The following is a 19,140-nucleotide window of genomic DNA, read 5'->3' as shown; positions in this document are numbered from 1 at the left end:
CAATGCGAACATTGTTAAGGAACGGGCTGTAGAACTCTATCATATCATGTTAAGGTCAATGAACTTGAACAAAAAAAAAAAAAACAAAAAAAAAGAAACTATTCTGATCTGGACAGTCCATATAAGTTCTTCCAAAAAATCTAGAATAAAACAGTGGATATTGTTTGACAATATAATAATTGTCATCACACCCAAGCTCATTGCTATTTCTTTATGAATCAGGACCCTGTAATAATAACTGTGCACATCCGTGAATAAAGGAAGGACATCAGACGATACCCAGTTACATTCTTCACAACCACATTCATCTCTCCGCCACACACATACGACATTGTGCATGATCCTGAAACACTAGATGTCAGCTGAGTGAAGGACCCGACATTTCCGAGTATAATTTTTAAAATATCAACATCCAAACCTCGGGCATGAAGCAAGGAGAGGGGCGGACAGCCAAAAGTTTGCTTTCTCAGAGTACTTTGAAGTGACGCCTTTTCGGGATATTAGGAATCGGCGATGGCTTTTGTTGTCAAAAAGGGAAAGATAATTTACGATGTTGCTCAAGAAGTCCGGCGCCAGCCTCCTTAAAAATCTTATTTCGTGGGCTTTTATGATCCTTCCTTTTATTTCATACCTTTTTCCTTTCGTCTTCCTACGGTTCGCAAGACTCTTCCTCTGGGCTTTCATTTGCAGTCTTTCATCATTTCTCATTCAGATTCTTTTTTCAGCTTCATCGTCTGATCGTTCTTATCAGCATTCAATTTTTTCATCTTCTTATGACACTTTCGCTCTCCATCTTAGGGTTTATGTTTCTTTTATTTCTTCTTAGTAGTGTTCCACGTAGCTTATTCTTTCTTTGTTGTTATTCTTTAGAGTGATTCCTTTTCTGCTTTTGCTTTTTACAGAACTCTACTTTTTTTCTTAATCCTATGAACGCTCTGAAGCTTTTGTTGTTCGTGTGCTGGTCTTCGGAGCAGATCCGAGACTCGATGGTTTGAGAAGCGCACTTGAGACGATTAACCACTTACACTGCCATGCTTTTAAGTTTTGTAGGCTGTGTGACATTTCAGCATTTTACCGTATCTTATGTGCAGTCTCCTGTATTTTTCCACCATTGTTGTATTCATGTAGACCAATTTTTTAAATCTTAACTTTTTTTTTTTATCATGTCGAAGTTTGGTGCCCTCTTGTAGCAGCGATTTTTTAAAAACAATTATTTCTTTGCTTTTTATTTCTCCTTTTCTTGGTGTCTTTTTCTTTCTTTGCAGAAATCCGGCTTTTAAACGATTATTTCATTACCATTTTTATTTCTTTTTTTTTTTTAGCAATGTCTTTGTAGAAGCCCAGCTCTGGGTTGTCTGAGCTTTTAAGATTCAGGGCACATTTTTCCATTCACATGGCTTTGTAACCAGCCTGAATTCTTTCGTTAAAACTGGTCTTCCCTACCAAATCAAGACCTCGTTCATCAAATTCATCCTTCATCCTTCGTTTCTTTCATCTAAAACGCATCCTTTCTGTTGCAGAACCAACATGGTGCAGAATGGGTTGGCCTGATGAAGAAGGCAATTTTTACAGCTTTTAGAGCCGTCCATGTTCTTCAACATTGCTTCTTTCATTTTCATTTTCTTCCATTCCATTTTGTCTGTTCCCTTCGTGTCGTGCCGTTAATATTCCCATTAATTCATTAATCTGCATCACTTTTGCTATCATTTGTCTTCTATTATCCTTTTTCTTTTTCGATTTCTTCCAAAATATGTTTTTCTTCTCGTCGTAGCTGCTTCCATCATGCTCTCACCAGCTTGCCCTCTTGTCCTTTCAGTTGACTTGTGAAGACCGACACTCTTAAATGTCAATGTGTTCGTAATTTCTTCTTGTTTCTCTGGTCTCTTCCATACCCTTCTATTACCCAGAGTGGATTTTTGTCACAAGATGGAAGGCTGCTGCAGATGTTCACGACTACGCTCTGCTTGGCGGAAAATTTCAAGTGACATTGTTTGATCTTTCTCTGCGTCGCATTTGAACTGCTTTTTTTTTATTAAACATTAACCCACACATCTGAAATCACTTCACATGAAGATAATAAAGGTATATTTACTATTGTTTGCTTTCTATCAAGACTTTTTACAATTTATTTATCACATTTCTTACTTATAGTACCTATAATTCTGAAGCTGTTATATTGAAGCTTTCTCACAAACGCGCAACAGCGATGACCAAGAATATTTTCACATTTAATCTTGTATCTTAAGGCTCGATTCTAGGGTTACAGCCAAAAAGAAAAGAACAAATAAAATTGAAATCAGCATACAAATGCCTTCATCTGGGGAGCGGTCTTGTGAAGCTTGACCCACTTTGATGTCAGTTTGTTCAGATTTTGTACCCCTCTTCCCTACCTCTTCCATACGCTTCACTTATCCAGATGAGCTTGTGTCACAAGATGGAAGGCTGCTGCAGATGTTTACGACTGCATCTTTGCTTGGCGGAAAATTCAAGTGACATTGTTTGATCTTTTGCAGAGTCGAGCAGAGAAGTATTTATACAGAAAATGCGAAGGTCATACTGATATTTTTCATTAAAAAAAAGACCAGTCAGGCATAATGTTCATGGAAACGTCTCGTTCATAGAATAAACAAAGGGTTTGAAGTTTTAAATAATTCCACTGGCAAGATATTCACAAACAAAGAACGAGAAATTGACTTCAAGAAAATATTCGTTAGCGTTTCAAGAAAATTATCTAGATTATAATGTTTGACAACATTTCACACATAAATATTTGTGAAAAAAAGCTAATTCTCACAACTTATATCATCTTGAATGAAAATCAAAGATCACAGTTTCTGTGCTATGTTAGCTGTACACGTATATCAAATATGCAGAAAATAAAGAGCAGAAGATATGTTAGTGTGTTCAAGAACTAAAATGATAGTATGGCAAGGACGCTAAACTATTCTCGGCTGACCACCATTATTGATGCTTTGCATAGTCATTAAATTAAGCATTTTATAATCCATTGTTTTCTATTGTTTTACTTTCAGATTTTATATGAATTTCTTGAGAAGTACATTTTTAAACTGAAACTTTTGTAACCGGGGTGAGTCTCTTGGTGCAAATCTTGTCACTGCCAGACAAGACGGGGAGGGTTCATTTTTCATCTTGCTGGAGACTAGGAGGTGGTGGAAGTCTGGAACAAAGATTATGTCTACTTAAGTGAGTGTTTGATAGGTTTGATTGTAGCATTCTTCTGCGCAGTCAAAATCTGCAGCTGCCGCAGCCATGACCTGTCCCTTCAGAGGCCGTGCATGGCTCGTGTTGACAAAAGGATGTTAGCCCAGCGTCTAGACAGTTCCCTTTTAGTCCAAATATCTGTAGGTATTTTTGCAGCCAATAACTTGCCACATACATACAGCCCGTCAAGTGCAAGACAGTTGTCGGCAGTTCAAGACGATGGCTGAGGCACAGAAATCACATCACTTTACATCTCGTTAATCCTCGGTCAGAATTGTAGTGGTCAAAAATATAGTCAAGACTACAATGACTAGATGGTTGGCTAGTTCGGAAGGAGATTACTTACCCTTAAATGTGAGTTTGCGGGAGTGGGATGGAGGGGAGAGAATGAATAATGGAGGTATGATGAATGCCTCGACTGTCAGTCATTTTGTGAAAAATCTCATATCTAGAAATAATTGTCTCTCCTCTAAGTACAGCAAAGCTGTACACTGTCAATGATGACAAGTCAGTCTTTCTTTTCATTTGGTGTTCGATACTAAGTAGTTCTAAGATGCCAGAAATATGCTGAGCTGTCATTTTTGATGACTTGCATGACCAGCGTGGTAGATTGTACTCGATGACGAGTGATGGATGGGCAGTGCTAGACGCATGATGAACTTTGACCTCAGACATACTTCATGCATGCCAAAGCTTCTGGCATTAGTGCTCGCAGTTGTCGAAAGAGAGAATGTCATTGGTCATATCTGGTCAGTGTATTAGACAGTATTACTACGAGATAGTAAAACCACGAAATAAATTACGAGAACCAGACGAGAGGTCTGAACCACTTCCCTCTAAGTCTTATTTGCTGGGAGATAAACTCCTCACCACTGCGCTCCAAACCACTTTTTTTTTTTTTTTTTTGTTAACGTCCTAAAATAATTTCTACCACAACAAGGTGAGCAACAGGTCAATAAAGTAAAATAAAAACCGGAAAGATGAAAAAGTCGTTATCATAACAATTCTCCTCGTCATTACAATAATTGTCCATTTCAATTACCCACCGACAACATCAGCAACATTTCCCCCAGAATAAAGCAAGAAAACGATCTCAACTCTCGATGTGAACGCCGCCCTGTCGATGGCTGGCAGTGAGGGTCTATTTATTTGTCCCACGAGGCCATTCCCTGGAGAGGCATTCTTTCTTCCCGCGCAAGAGGAAAGAGGTGGGGCGGGTCAAACTCAATTTAGCATTCAAGGCTCGCGAAACTAAAGAAATTTCGCTTCTGGGGTTTCTAGACAATGGTAGCTAAGACAAGGTGCCAGCTGCGTTCCTCAAATGCGACCAGAGGAGCTGTCCTCCGTGTTATCTGCTGTTCATTCCGAGGAGGTCAGGTCTCCAGTTTCGCTCAGAACGTCTCGGGGAGATTAGGGCGGGCAAAGAAATATATGCTGGCTTGAGCAACACTTCAATTCCTTCTGATATGCGACATTTCCTTTTACTGAGGCTGGTCCGGGTGTCAAGTGATGTCGCTACCACTACATCACCGACTCTGAGAGTAGTCACACACCATCGCTCTCGGTCAGATGTGAAAAACTCCATGAAATCAGCCGTTGGGAATGGCGGGTGTCTCCGGTGGGTTTGGGTGTCTGCGTTTAGGGTTAGATTGTTCGTGTGTGAATTTGGATGTGCCACTTCATATTTGTTATATATTTATAAAACTTCTCTTAGAGAATATTTGAGGACGGTTTTTCTACCAAAATTTTAATTTCTAACTTAAACATTTCTTTTATTTCTTATGTGAGCGTGATGGTATCTTCTACTTTCTTTTCGGTTTTTGTTTTTATTTGTCTTCGATTTCGTTTGTTCTCGCTTTTTTTATGTCCAGTTATTGCAGGTATTTTTCGTAGACATTCTTCACACAAAATAATAAATATGATTTTTTTATAAATAATTTGAGCTGCTGTTGTTATACCAACATTTAGGAAATTCATGTAGATTCTTAATGATTGCAAGTCGCATTAGCTGTTGGAGTCAGGAAAGAAAGGTTTCCCAAAGTAATGCTTATTTGTCTTGACATCAGACCTATTAGGAGCGTGGTTACAACAGCAAAAGCAGCATGAACGACTACAGAACAGTAAAAGCGACAACATACATTGTTTTCAGAGTCACTTTAACACTCCACAGAGCTGTTTTATTTGAACTCCTTGCCTTTAACATGAACACAAAAATGTTCCTGAGAACTTTAATTTTGGACGAGAGACAAAACCTTAAGAAAGAACTTCAGCTCGATGCAAAGGAGACGGAAAGAAAAATATTTCTCGTGGTTTCTATCGGCTTCGAATGCAGTTTACACATCTTTTACGTTGGAACATCGACAGTGATTGGCAGGCAGTGTCAGGTTTGACTTGTTGTTGTCTCGAGACAGGTTCTCCGAGATAAAATTGTTAGAATATGGGCCAAGAAGTATTTTTCTTGCTCTGTACATCGTTCTAATCATAAATCCGGCATGCGAAATGAAACATTAGGAGATGAACTGCTGGATAGAGAGAAGGGAAGAAGGAAGAGTAAAGAGTTTGCTTTCAGGAAGGGAACAAAAGCTTCTACCGAATTTGTCTTTATTCCTAGTCTGAAGCACATCCGGAGACCCACAAAGGATTTCGTGACAAAGATTAAAAGCAACAGTCACGCACATGTTTCTATGGCGACCAATTGAGTGAACAGTTTGAGAATTTTCCTTTTTTTTTTTCTTTTTCTCTCCTGTCTCTCTTTCTTTCACCTCTCTTTTTCTCGTTCTCTATTTCAGTCCTATCACTCAATCCTATCACTCAATTACTGAAGATCTTATTTGTGAGGGTACCTGGGAGATTTTTATGAACGCTGATAATGGTTTTGATTTCTAGAAGCTTCTTGTTTTGCTTTCCACCCAGAATATACCTTCATCAGTTTCTTGACCAAGCCCACATACCCAGAAAACCCTTCCCTGCAAGGTTTCACTTGTACTGCTATGTACCTAGTTGAAATTCATTAGTGCATTAGTCTCCTTGAGTCTCTCTTTTTTTTGTGTCGACTGTGGGTCCAAAAGAAAAGTCAAATTAAAACCCCAGGTGTGCTTAAATAATGAATACTGACGATCTGAATCCCCCCTCACACAATTTCGGCATCTGTGCTTGTCTCACAATTTCGATCTTACAACAATTCTTTTGTCTTCTGCAAGCGCTCGTGCGATATCAAGCATACACGTAGGTGAAAGTGTAAAGATTCGTTATCTCTCCATTTCTTCATCTGTCAACTCCGACTCAGTATCACATGTGACAAAATTCTCGAAAATCTGAGCCTCTCTTCCAAGCCCGTGTAACATTATCTTCATCCAGTCATCTTCGCGGAGCTTTAAATTTAGTCACGTGACTTTAAACCAAAGCAATTTCCGGATCCATGGAGAGCTTGTAGGTTACGATGGATCCAAGTTGAACAGATGAACACCTTCGAGTTTATGATTATCGATGGTGATGACTGGCGATCCATCTGTATTCTGTCTCAGGATGTTAGTCTTTTGCAGGCTGACAGTCAAACAATCCTTTTAGCTCGGTTCAAACTGTTTGGCATCGCAAACTAATACTATTTCTGCGGGGTCTTCTTCGCAGAGATGGTCAAGGATGCACTGCATGCTGTGACAAAGAATTTCCCACTTAAATGGTGTATTTTTTCCATTTTCTTCTTCTAGTAGCTTCAAACGGCGTCCGAATCTGAACGTGTACACCCTGGTCGGTTCGATTCCCGAGTGACGCAGTGTACTTCCCACATCTGTGGATTGGGTACCTGACTCCGTAAAAAGCTGATAGGAAAGACAGCGAGAGAGAAAAGATGAGAACCGCCGAAAAAATATAACCCCGAAAAAATTCAGTCTCTAACATCTCATTCCCCGTATGTCCTCAAGAGCTTGACCTCTCCTCTCTTTATCCTCCTCTGTCCCTTCCTCTTCGTCCTTCCCTTGATCCTTCTTATTTTCTTTTGTCTTCTTCAGAAAAATAATTTCTTCTCTCCGCTCTCTTTTTGCTAGTTTCGCTGATGCAGTCAATTAAAAAATTGTCTTCTCTTTCTTCAAAAAAACTTTCTAGTTGCCCAATCAGCCGCGCAGTCTGAACAGCTCGAATATTAAACGGAAATTATATCTGCGGAGCACACGAGTCGATTTACGACAAATCAAATAAATGCTAGTAATTTTCTGATCTCTTGATCTTTCGAAAGAGTCAGCTACTTTCAAAGAGATTTGAACTTATTCTCCCTTGAGAACCCAAAAACATTTTGTGCGAATTTTGTCCCTGTGCTGTTCAGTGGAGCTTACTTGACATTTCCATGTATGTCTGAACAGTGCTCACTCCACCACACACGTGTACATGCAGGGATGGGTCGAGTTTTAACACTTACAAATGGACCATCCAGACGGATAGAATTAACGAAGCTGAATATATGTCTATAGAGCTCATGGGAAATATGTCCTATATCTTTAAAATAAATCTATGGAGTGTCTTCTTCCCTCCCTCCATCACTCCTCTCTCTCTCTCTTTCTGTTTTTCTTCTTCTACTTTCTATCTCTATTTTCTGCTTGATTGGTCACATGTTAATGTAAACTCACAAGAATATAATGTCATTCGATGTATTTGTAAACTGAATGTCATAAAAAGGTTTATATGTGTCCACGACTCACATAAATTCTCTCTCTCGTGCACTGCCACAAGCCTTTCTCTTTCACTGTCTCACACACAATGTCCATGAAGAATCGTCTTCTGTAAAGAAAAATGCTACTCAATATCAGAACCTCCACCACTACCCTCACTTTTTCAACTTCACTTGCACCAAACAGTCAAAAAATTTGAAAAACATGCCTTCACACACAAAAGATAATCCGAGAGAAAAAATTCAGACTCTAAAAAATAAAGTATAAAAAGAAGCAACGATGTCTTCTTTCCGTTTGTTGTTGTCGTTGGTTTTTTGGGTGGGTTGTTTTTTTTGGTTTTATTTTTTGTTTGTTGGTTGGTTTTTTTTAATCTTATCGTCTGTTGTAACGCATTTGCAAAAGCGTCGTCACTCCAACCGAAGGTAAGGACAGCCCCACATCTTGCCCCAGCCCCCAGCGCACCCTTCCCAGTGTTTGGACCCGTTGGGAGATGAGGTGCACACGGCGGACTATGCCGAGGACACGGGAGGGGCGTGAGGAATAAAAACGTTTTCCAAAGTTGCTGTTGCCCAACATTTTGTTTAAAGAAGGGGTGGGAAAAGTACTGTGCAAACACCCTTCCCCTTCATTCTCACTATCAGCAAACTCTCTTTGTTCTTGACTTCTTCTATCCTGAGCATTTTTAAAATTTTATTTTTGAAACTTTTGTGTGCACTCTTTATTCTTTCTTTGTGTTTGTGTAGTATTTCTAATACGTGTTCTTTTTAGAGTAAACTTAGCTTATTGGCATTTTTTAATTTTGGCGTGTCTGCTTTCATCATAAAATTGTTACCTTTGGGAGATATCTTTTGTAGGTAACTCACATTTCCTTTGTTGAACTTGTGCGACTACTGTATGTACAGAAAGGTGCATAGAAAGCCAGAGAAGCCGTGGTCCGGTTCACAAAAATTTGTAATAAGATTTGATAATCTCCATCCCTTTCAAAATAACACCAATATCACACTCATGATTATTTTGAAATCAAAAGTCATCATCGTTTTCATCTTCAATGCACACATTCTTTAATGGTACCTCCTTCGTTTGTTTGTCATTTTGCCGACCTCCGTGCATCAGCTCGAACTCTACGACCTCTGGAAAACAAAGCCTCTGTTGAAATCTGAAATTAGAACAAAGCTTCATTGTTTCTGACCTGAATATTTAAAACATTTATTTTTTATTTCAATATTGCTCAGCTGTCTGTTGTCCACCGTCTTTCAACGCCTTCCGTTTGAACAGCTCGGCGGCAGGGTCATTTATAAGAGCAGATTCCTTCTCTACAACCCCTCTCTTCAGCCACAGGTAAGCATTTTCTTTTTGAAAGACAGACAAATTGGTCCTGTATATTGTTGTCTTTAACCTGTGCATAAAGGCTCACATTGTAACGAAAATATCACAAAAGCTTTGAGCAGAATTTAAGTGAAGTGAGTTTCACATCATGAAATACATCTCGATGTGATGCTTTACCTTTCTCGTTAATCCGAAACCTGGTTCTTGTATTGTTTGGCTTAAAAACAAAAAAATAAATCCAGCCGGAAAAAATGTGTTCATTTCTTTTTATGCTATTTTGGAGATTAGACAAAATAATGTGTCTGTTTTATTCTAACATTTCAGATCGTTTTGTAAATATTTTTTTCATTAGTCTATTTTAACACAATGTTGAATCCGTCTTAACTTCCACATCTCAGCCTGTTGTTAACAAAATCTTACACAGAATGTTGCACATTAGCCTGAATTGTTTTAACAAAAGCTTACACAACTAATTTTTAACAAAATCTCACACATCAGTTTTCTAACAGAATGTTGCGAGCCTTGCTTGTCTTCGTGCTTGTCTCGGCGGCGACTACGGGTGTGGAGGGCGTCGTGCGCTTCCAGGTGCTCAACTACTGGTATGGCGGCTTCAGCGGGGTGCTGGCAGTGCAAGTACCCACAGCCACGGATGGCTGGACGGTGCACGTCCTCTTTAGTTTGCCAGTAGAGTCTCTGGACGTGAGTAGTTGTCGTCTCACACGTCTGATTCTCTAGTTCTTTGACTGTTGTGTGTTTCAATAAGCTTACTTGCATGTACAGATGTTTATCTGTGGATATATGTGTGCATAAATAAATGTTCGTGCGAATGTGGATTAGTGTGTGTGTGAGAGAGAGACCGAGAGAGAGCCGGCATGAGTTCACACCCTCATACACCTCACTTTCATTGCCGCAGGCCGGATCATCAGTCACTGTCTCCAAGGTGAGTGACCGCGAGTTCGTGCTGTCCAGCAAGACCCTCGGCGCCCCCCAGCAGGCCGGCCAGACTATCAACATAACTATTATGGGTACGAGCAGCGGCGAGACGAAACCAAACGGTTGTGCCTACGTCAACGGACTCAACGACGACGTCTGCACTCACTTAAGAATGACGTCAACTAAGGCCAATACGTCACTTCCGGCAGTCCCCAAAACTGTGTTCTCCATGAGTGCTCCAAACCTCGATATCAATCCACCAGGTTGGCAGAGCATCCCATATTAAAATTATTGACAAGAAAAAAACTTTAAGTGCACAATCCTACTTCTTCTCCCATAATCCTTTGGGAGAGGTGATTGGAGGAAGGATTAAAACTGAACCTAACACTTAAAAAGCATTTATACATCCTTAGTATTCTTAGGTTTCCAGTTCTGCTTATAACAAGGTTGTTTTAAGATTATTTACATCTATTACAAAACCACAAAATTATGTTATCTTATATAAGATTTATTCTATTTTTCCTTTAATAAATTTACACAGCTATTGTCAGTTATTTGCAGAACACCCCAGCACGGGCAATAAGAATTATGCCGAAGCTCTGAGGCTGTCCATTCTGTTTTACTACGCCCAAAGATCCGGGGAACTTCCGGACGACAACCCAATACCTTGGCGGAGAGATTCAGCTCTTGGTGACTGTGTTGTGGGAGGCTTCTATGATGGTAAACTTTTGTAGTTTGTCATTATTGTGTACCTTACATAATAGCTTTACAATCTTTATTATTCTTTTCGTAACAACTTCATTTACATAAAGTACATTGGAGGATTAAAACAACAAAGAAAGTCGACCTCCCAGTTCTAGCTCTCTATTCTAGCCCTCTACTATGCAACCTCCTCACCCGAGTACACTAGACTAAAAGTTATGGTTATTCTTATAACAAAAGTGTACAATATTAGCAATAATTTTTAAGCGCACACTTAAAAGCTGCAGTTTCCTCAACCGACTGTGAACCTTCTTAAAAACATTCTCTACATAAACTTATCCAAGTAATTAATCATCGATCATTATACCTACATTTTTGCAACTGTCAACCCTTCCTGCTACTCCTCCTTCAACAACTATCCAGCTTCCTGAACAACTCTCCCTGACAACCTTGTCCTTCCTCAAATCAATAATAATTTCTTTCCTTTTCTCTACATACAACGCTACATAATGACCGCTGCACCATGCAGCAAAGTGATCGATTTCCTGTCTGTAGTGAGAATCATCATCGGAGGGAATCGGTCTGGAATATTCGGTGTTATCTGTGAATTTAACCAATGCGCAGTCTTCATTTCTTTGCCCACGTTCAGCCGTGTACAAGAAAAACAAGAAAGCACAGAGCTGCTTCCCTTGTGGACCACCCATGTTTGTGGACATAGTATCAGAAATAACAGGACTAGAGATGCGGATAAATTTAGGTCTATTAGTCAGGTAATGTAAAATCCACAGAAACGTTCTGGCATCAATATTCATCCGAAATAGCTTCTGAACAAGCAAATGGCTTTGAATTGTATTTTTAAAAACACCGGGGAGGTAAAAAAACACGGATGTTTGGGTACCCCAGGTGTTCATAAAACATGAAACAGCGGGTGCTATACTGCGATCACTTCTGCAGGCAAACTGAAGAAGATATTAAAAAGTCATGAACTACATTTTATGAACGTCTGAGGATTTTCCTTTAAAAATCTTCAACGCAGTAGGTCGAAGAAACAGGACTAGGATCATGTATTTCTGTCACGGGACTTTTCTCTGGCAGAATACCAGATGTTTACTACAGGGAGGGACATACCTACTTAAAAGAAACATGTAAAAATAGTATTTTTGGAGAATTTTGGAGAGCTAGTTAGCACAGAAGAAAGGCTTTACTTTCTCAGGACTGGCTGCCTCATGAGTGGGCACCCTGTGAAGCTGTCGGCGCATCTCCTCTTTTGTAATCTCATTAAATAAATAAAAAAGAAAAAAGAAAAACCTCCACTTCCTTACCTTCCTTTAGTTCATTAGCAAGTTCCTCTCTTTCCTTCTTTAAAATCGTGCCGGTCAAAACGACAGTAGAATTATTTAGTTCATCTGCACACTCCTTGTTCTCGGAGTGCTAATCAGAATTATCTTTTCTTTCTTTATTTTCTTTGTTTTGTTAGTTCGTTCTTTATTTCTTTTTTTTTTTTTTTTTTTTTTTTTTTGTTTTTTTTTTTTGTTTACCTTTGTTCTTCCATTTTCCTTTTTTTCTTTTCTTTCTTTCTAATCTTTCTCGCGACTTTTCATGTTTCTATTTAATATAATTGATATTTCTTCTGTATTCTGCTGCTACGGTTCCTACATATTCCTGCAGCTGTTAGTACAATAGTGTTCCTCTCTTTATGGCTCTAAGACCGGTCATTCTTTACACATTTCTATTTCTTATCGTTTTTGTCTTCCGATATTCATACACCTTTGCCCTTTGTCCCTTTGTGACGTCACAGCTGGGGATCGTGTCAAGTTTGGGTTTCCCCTGGCCAGTGCCATGACCTTGTTGCTTTGGGGGGTCAACCGCTTCAAAGACGGCTACGCGACAGCTGGTCAGCTCTGGGACTTCTACAACATCGCCAGGTGGGGACTGGACTTCATGATGGACTCGTGGAATCCTTTTACTCAAGAGCTGGTCATTCAGGTCACTTTTTTTCCTTACTTGATACCTTTATTTTCAGTAAAAAATTAATTATTTTACTGTTAATTCTAGAGACATTCATCCTCGCCTGTGTTTCTTTCCTATTAGCTCCCAATTACAGGACCACTACTTTTCTGGTCTATTTTCTAACTCCAGGTAAGGCTACCTCTGCATAGTGGCTACAGCCTCAGGCGCTCAGGAAATAGAAGACGGTGTGAAGGAAATGACTAACGCTTCCGTTTCTGCTGCCATTTTCTGTTTTCAGGTGGTAGAAAATTAGTCTTTTTCCGCTTGATATCCGTCTCTCAACCATCAAACCCGGCTGCGCCTTATCGTATTCCTAATTTTTGTCCGCTCCCTTATCCAAAATCCTATTTTCTTTGAAATTTGTCTTGATATAGATAGGTGATGGCGACCTGGATCATCAGTATTGGGGAAAGTCGGGTAACATCACGGTTCCTCGTCCTTGCGTCAAAATCAGCCCAGACCGCCCCGGAAGTGACGTAGCAGGTGAATACGCTGCGGCCTAGCGGCAGGTGCCATAGCTTTCCGCGACAAGGGAGGTAAGCAAAAAATAGTCGATGCTAGTAATACTTCTGGTGTGCAAATTCATTTCTTTTTTTTCTTCTTTTTTTTTTTTTTTTTTTTTTTTTTTTTTAAAATAAAAGTGAGGGTGATTAATGTCAGCGTTTTTGTGTTTTGCCATGTGTATCAAGAATGTTCTAGACCTTCTCTTTTACTTGGACGAGGCTGGTTAGCCAGCTAAAACAGAGCCTAGCTGAACGCCGCGTCGAGGAAATTTCAGAAATCGCTTACTCAAATCAACTTCTCGAGACAGCCGAGAGTATTTACAACTTCGCCGAGAGGCACAGGGGGCTGTACACCGACAGCCCACCCCTCACCCAGAGTTGGTACTACAGGTTGGTGACGTCATATGTGTACTTACCGCGTGAGATCCGTTCCCTCGTTTATTTCTCGTGTGAATTTTTTTTTTTTCATTTGTTTTGTTATTTGCTTGGGGAGTTTTGTCAGCAGCTGGAAGAAGTCTTTTTTTTTTCTCCCACTGCTGATTTTTAGGTCTAATATTTAATTCTCTTTGGAGCAAACTTCCCTGAGGTGGTGTTTGTCATTCTTTATCTCCTTCCTTTTTCTTCTTTCTATCTCCCCTCCCCTCTTCGTTTTCTCTCTCTCTCTCTCTCTCTCTTTTACTGTGTGTGTTTTTAATAAGATCTTTCAGGAGATAGAAGTGCTCATACACAGAAAAAGAGGATGCTTGTGAACAGTGATGAAGTCGAAAGATTTCAGCCTGACATGAAGAGTTAAAAAAATTAATTTCAAATACAAGAAATCGAAACCGTAATAAAAGAAAATGACCAGAAGCTTCACACATGAAACCACCCACACTTTGGGGCTCAAACGACATAAAAAATATAAAGCATACAAAAACTTGATTTCAGACTTTTTCAGACTTCCGGCAAAATCGTGTTCGTTGATAAACAGTTCAAGAATGACGAGGGCAGCCGATATTCCATCACATCGCGTGGTTAGGGCAAGGAGACCAAAAAGGGCGTTTGCTGCTTGAACAGACATTTGTTTTCGTTTTATGTGTGTGTGTGTGTGTAAGTGGGAGGAAGGTGTTGAAATTCCAACTGACATTAACTTAAATGTAAGGTCAACGGTCAGTGAAATGTCAGAAAAAAATATTCTTATTATTCTATCGACTTTCCCACAATGGAGAGAGATATTATTATTGATATATCAATGTTCTTATAGCGTCATCGCTTTATAACATCAGCTCATAACATTACAGCTGGTTTTATTTTTTTCATTTTTTTTTTTTAGCATGGATCTATACACTACAGAATGAGACATATGTCCACATGTCAATTCCTACGTAGACGTACATACAGTGATAATTGTATTAAGGTCAATCCCAACCACAACACACATACCTCTCACATCCGCACCTTGCCCGTTTCTTACGATTGCATAGTGGATGGTGGGTGGTTTGGTCCAAACGTGTTCGTCTATACGTTTGCCAACGAAACGAGTGTTTGAAGCATGTCCAAGGATTCGGCCCCAAACTGCAGGGATCCTCGACCGCATCTGACAGATGCATTTTGAAGATGTCTTACAGCTACGTTTCTCACGTGCCTGACCGTTAGACGTTGTGTGTGCAGGTCGACAGGTGACAGGGATGAAATGTGTGTGGCAGGAGCCTGGCTGTTCCAGGCCACGGGGGAGATGGACTACCTGGCCAGCGCGGAGAAGGAGCACGAGACTTCCACCGCCAAAGAACTGTCGTGGAACGACAAACGAGCCGCCTGTCAGGTGAGGATCGCCATCAGATGGAGAGGCCATTGTGGCGGCACCTTGCAAAGGACCGCTGGGATGACTGAAGGAATCCTTGAAATGTTATTTCCTTTCCTGAACGACTCCTACATTTCTTTGTACCCTAGTATTTTTTGTTTTGTTTTGTTTTGGGTTTTTGTTTTTTTTTTTTGTCTTTTGTTGTTGTTTACTGACACATTGAATATGGGTGCTCTTAAGTATTATAATATTTCTTAACTATTTCTTTATCGGCAGACTCCAGTCGATGATTGGAGAATAAGATTTGTTCATTTTCATATCGATGATCTTGTCTTCATCTTGTCTATCATACTATAAATTAAAAGCCGAGATGATTAATAACATTTTCCCGACAGCTCCTTCTGTATGAAATCACTGGAATGGACTCCTACGCAGATGAATTTGAGGCTTTCTTAAAGAACTGGCGGCCAGGTGGATTAGTGGATTATACGCCGTGTGGTCTAGCCTGGTCTGATCGGACTTACTGGGGCTCCAACAGACATGCTGGTGTGTGTTTGTGCGTGCGTGTGTAATATTGTTACAGTCTGTTTGCTGCTTTCTTACATTCCTGTCAAATACTTGCTACAATAATTTTTCTTTTTGTCTCTGCCATGACCAAGCATATTAATACCACAGTAGGTTCATCTATCCAGCTAAATAGCTAGCTATTTGTATATATTAAGGAATATTTAGGAATGGACTTTCTGTAGTTACATCAGTATATAGCCTCAGCCACTACTCGGTCTCAACACAATTTACCGTTGACCACTCGTTCTTTCGATCAGCCAATGTAGCATTCGCAGCACTGCTGGCAGCAGAGGATGGCCTGGAACCTGATGGTAACCGGAAGTGGGCTGCAGAGCAGATCAACTACATACTGGGCGACAATCCCCATGACGGCGGTTGCTTTAGCTACGAGATCGGCTACGGGAACAAGTACCCTCTCAGGCCCCACCACAAAGCTGCGTAAGCTTAGCACAGCTCTCAGGTCGTTGGAGTGTTGGTGATGTAGTCTACTACCTCATCGATAAAGGCTCATATTCCACCTCACGGTGGGGAACGAATGATTTGACCCGAGAGCGATATTTTTCCTGTATTGATCCGCAACACATGCGCACACCATCTTTTCATTTGTCCTTTAAGGAGGACAGTAAAAAATAGCTTAACTGGGGACTAACCTGTCGAAACTGTCACAATAGAGGATAAAGTGCGTCGTTGTCAGGTCGAATGTTGCAGTTTCGCTTTTTCATGGATTTTTTTTTTCGTTTGGTATGCGTATTTATCTTTTTTTCTGTGTGTACAAGTGTTTTAACATTTTATAATAAAAATGGGGCTTGGGTTAGGTTTGGGGTTAGGGTTTGGTTAGGAGGGGTTGTTGTTGTTGTTGTTGTTGTTGTTGTTGTTGTTGTTGTTGAAGGGATTTACTTTGTACAGAATAAGCAGACAGAACGATCGAAGTCAATGTTAGGCAACCGCGGTTGTTCGTGCTGTCTGTGCATGCGAAAGACTAGTTAGTCTCCGAAGTCAGGTATAAAAAAAAATGTTGCAATCCAAGGAAGCCCACGTAGTTCCGGCTGTCCTCGTGGTCATACTATTTTGATTGCTTCCACCCGACAGGTGTCATCAGTACAGTGAGGGTTGGCTGTGCTGAATTCAGTTTTCGCCTCGGGCACACTGTTCTTTCTTTGCAAGTGGTATCTATTTACAGGGCTGGCTTAGTTGCTGGCTCGGCATAAAACACATATTCCCCTCCCCCCAACACCAGACCTGACAGGTAGCTCACCTCCCATCCTCCGGGTCTTAACCATTCTCGACTGCAGTAGAGTATGTTCGGCTGTTGTAATCCTCCTCCTCATCATCATCATAATATTAATACTTAAATTTTAATTTTGTTTCTCTGGTTTTATTTTAGGAACACGGTAAAAAAAAAAATAATAGGACAAAAGAATCGTTGTTAATCTCGAAGTTGTGATGTAATTCTCTTTGTAGGCTGTAATTTTCTTTATTTCTAGAACGTTCTTATTCAGTTCTTAGTATCTCTTAGTACACGACCAGCAGCTTTGCGAACAAGTATGGCGTGTAATGAAACGCTTATCGTTACAACTTTATAAAAACTATCCTCGCCATGCATTGATTCTTAATCTTTCTCTCTACCCTTTTCCACCTTTCCTCGGGCGACAGAAATAGTATTTTGTCGAAATAAAATGTTGCTAAAGCCTACACGCGTGTCAAAGGTCGTGTCCTGCCCCACCCGAGCAGTGCACTCCGGAAAACCTGAACACAGACGAACCCAGTCCGCACATCCTGTACGGAGGGCTGGTGGGAGGCCCGCTGCTCAACGACGGCTACAACGACACCAGAACCGATTACGTCCACAACGAGGTGGCCCTGGACTACAACGCGGGCTTCCAGTCTGCTCTAGCCGGTAAGCTGCGCCGTTACAATCTGCTCTAGCCAATAGCTGACGCTCTTACATGTAAGGCCTGGCCAGTGATTTGTGGACGCACGTGCCTGGACTGGCAGTCTGCTGCTATTGATTTCCCCGAGGCATTGCCGTCAATCACACTCATCAGCAGCTTCATCACTGATGACGAGTGCAAACAATATGTGTTGTTGAATTAACTTCATCGATTTAATGTTTATTTTTGTAGAATTATGACTTTATTCCCTTTTCAGCGTTGGTCCGGCTGGTGGCCACCGGACACTTACCGCAGACCAACAATAAGTGCCCGTGCCCTGAGTAAAAACTTGGCCGGCTGAACAGATGGAAAGCCATTGAACTGTGCAAAGTGAATATTGTTAGAAAAAGAAGAAAATCGCATTGAATAAAAACGACTTCTGTGTGTATTCTTAAAAAGAATTCGTGTACTTTTGACCAATGTATGGTCTGTAGGTGCTGATTTACCTGGCTAAATAAAGTTGCATTGAATTGTCAAATTTTTCCAAGTAGATTGTAATATAGATTGTTGCTACAAATGTAGAACACTTTCACAAAAATTGAATGACGCAAATGAGGGAAGTCTAATGTTCTAACACAATTTTCACAATATTTTTTCTGGATTTACAAAGAATCGCTGTTCAGTCCCTACAGGCCAGGGACAAGATGAGCAAGCCGTGAGTAGTATTTCAAACATCCGAGGCCCGTTAGAATCCCGATAGCTATTCACCTCACCCCACCTCACCCACCCACCAACTCACCTTCCCCTTTCAGTACTTTTTTTTCTTTGGTTTAAGAAAAACAAATCCGCGTCCTTGGGCAAATTCTAAGCTGCGACCAACTGTAGAGGAGAACATGCTCGATACCATCTATCGTCGCCGTCACAGGTGCGATGGTTCGTTATTTGAGGCAAGTGCGCATTTGTAGGAACGTGTTTAACACAAGACTTCATGACGACCTGCTGGGAAACCTGTTAACCACCATGGGTGTGCTCTGGCACAAAGCGGGTAGCTGCTGCGTGTGGAACACAATGAGACATTCCTCTGCCATTTTCCTGCATTCTTTACAGAATGTGTTTGTTTTTGTTTTGTTTTGTTTTTACTTTAGATGAGAGGAAGATAAAATACGTGAATTTACTGACGTTTTAAATAATCGTTTCTGACTTTAAAGATAAACCTGAGAGTCTCTGGAAAAGTAAATATCTTGTGAATCCAGAAAGAATTCCAACTGTCGCAGCTTGTCAGTGTCATATTTTAACCTGTTGTGTGCGAGATGCTTAAAGGAAGCTGCTGGATATAATTACCTGCATGTTTGTGTTTTATGTGTCCCATGGACGTATATCTCTGGATTGCTGCCTGTTTCCCCAGAACAACTCTTAGCCCTAATCAGAACTTCTTCGAAAAGACACTCTTCGTTATGATGTATGTACTAATTAACATTCAGTTACACCTGTTCCGATGTAGCGAGAAAAGAGTTCGTGACAGGTAGATGTCTACTGTGTACGTGCAGCGTTCCCCTGACACCACG

The 19,140-nt window shown here is 40.5% G+C and overlaps 1 pseudogene; it reads left to right on the top strand.

Moving 5' to 3' along the window:
- The first annotated feature begins 9,713 nt into the window (after window positions 1-9,713).
- Window positions 9,714-18,339, top strand: LOC112558254 (annotated as a pseudogene).
- Window positions 18,340-19,140: the final 801 nt, after the last annotated feature.

This window comes from Pomacea canaliculata, linkage group LG2 (genome assembly GCF_003073045.1).
Source record: "Pomacea canaliculata isolate SZHN2017 linkage group LG2, ASM307304v1, whole genome shotgun sequence".
Classification (NCBI taxonomy): Eukaryota; Metazoa; Mollusca; class Gastropoda; order Architaenioglossa; family Ampullariidae; genus Pomacea; species Pomacea canaliculata.
Note: the sequence above shows the minus strand (reverse complement) of the source record. Positions and strands in the feature narration are given on the sequence as shown.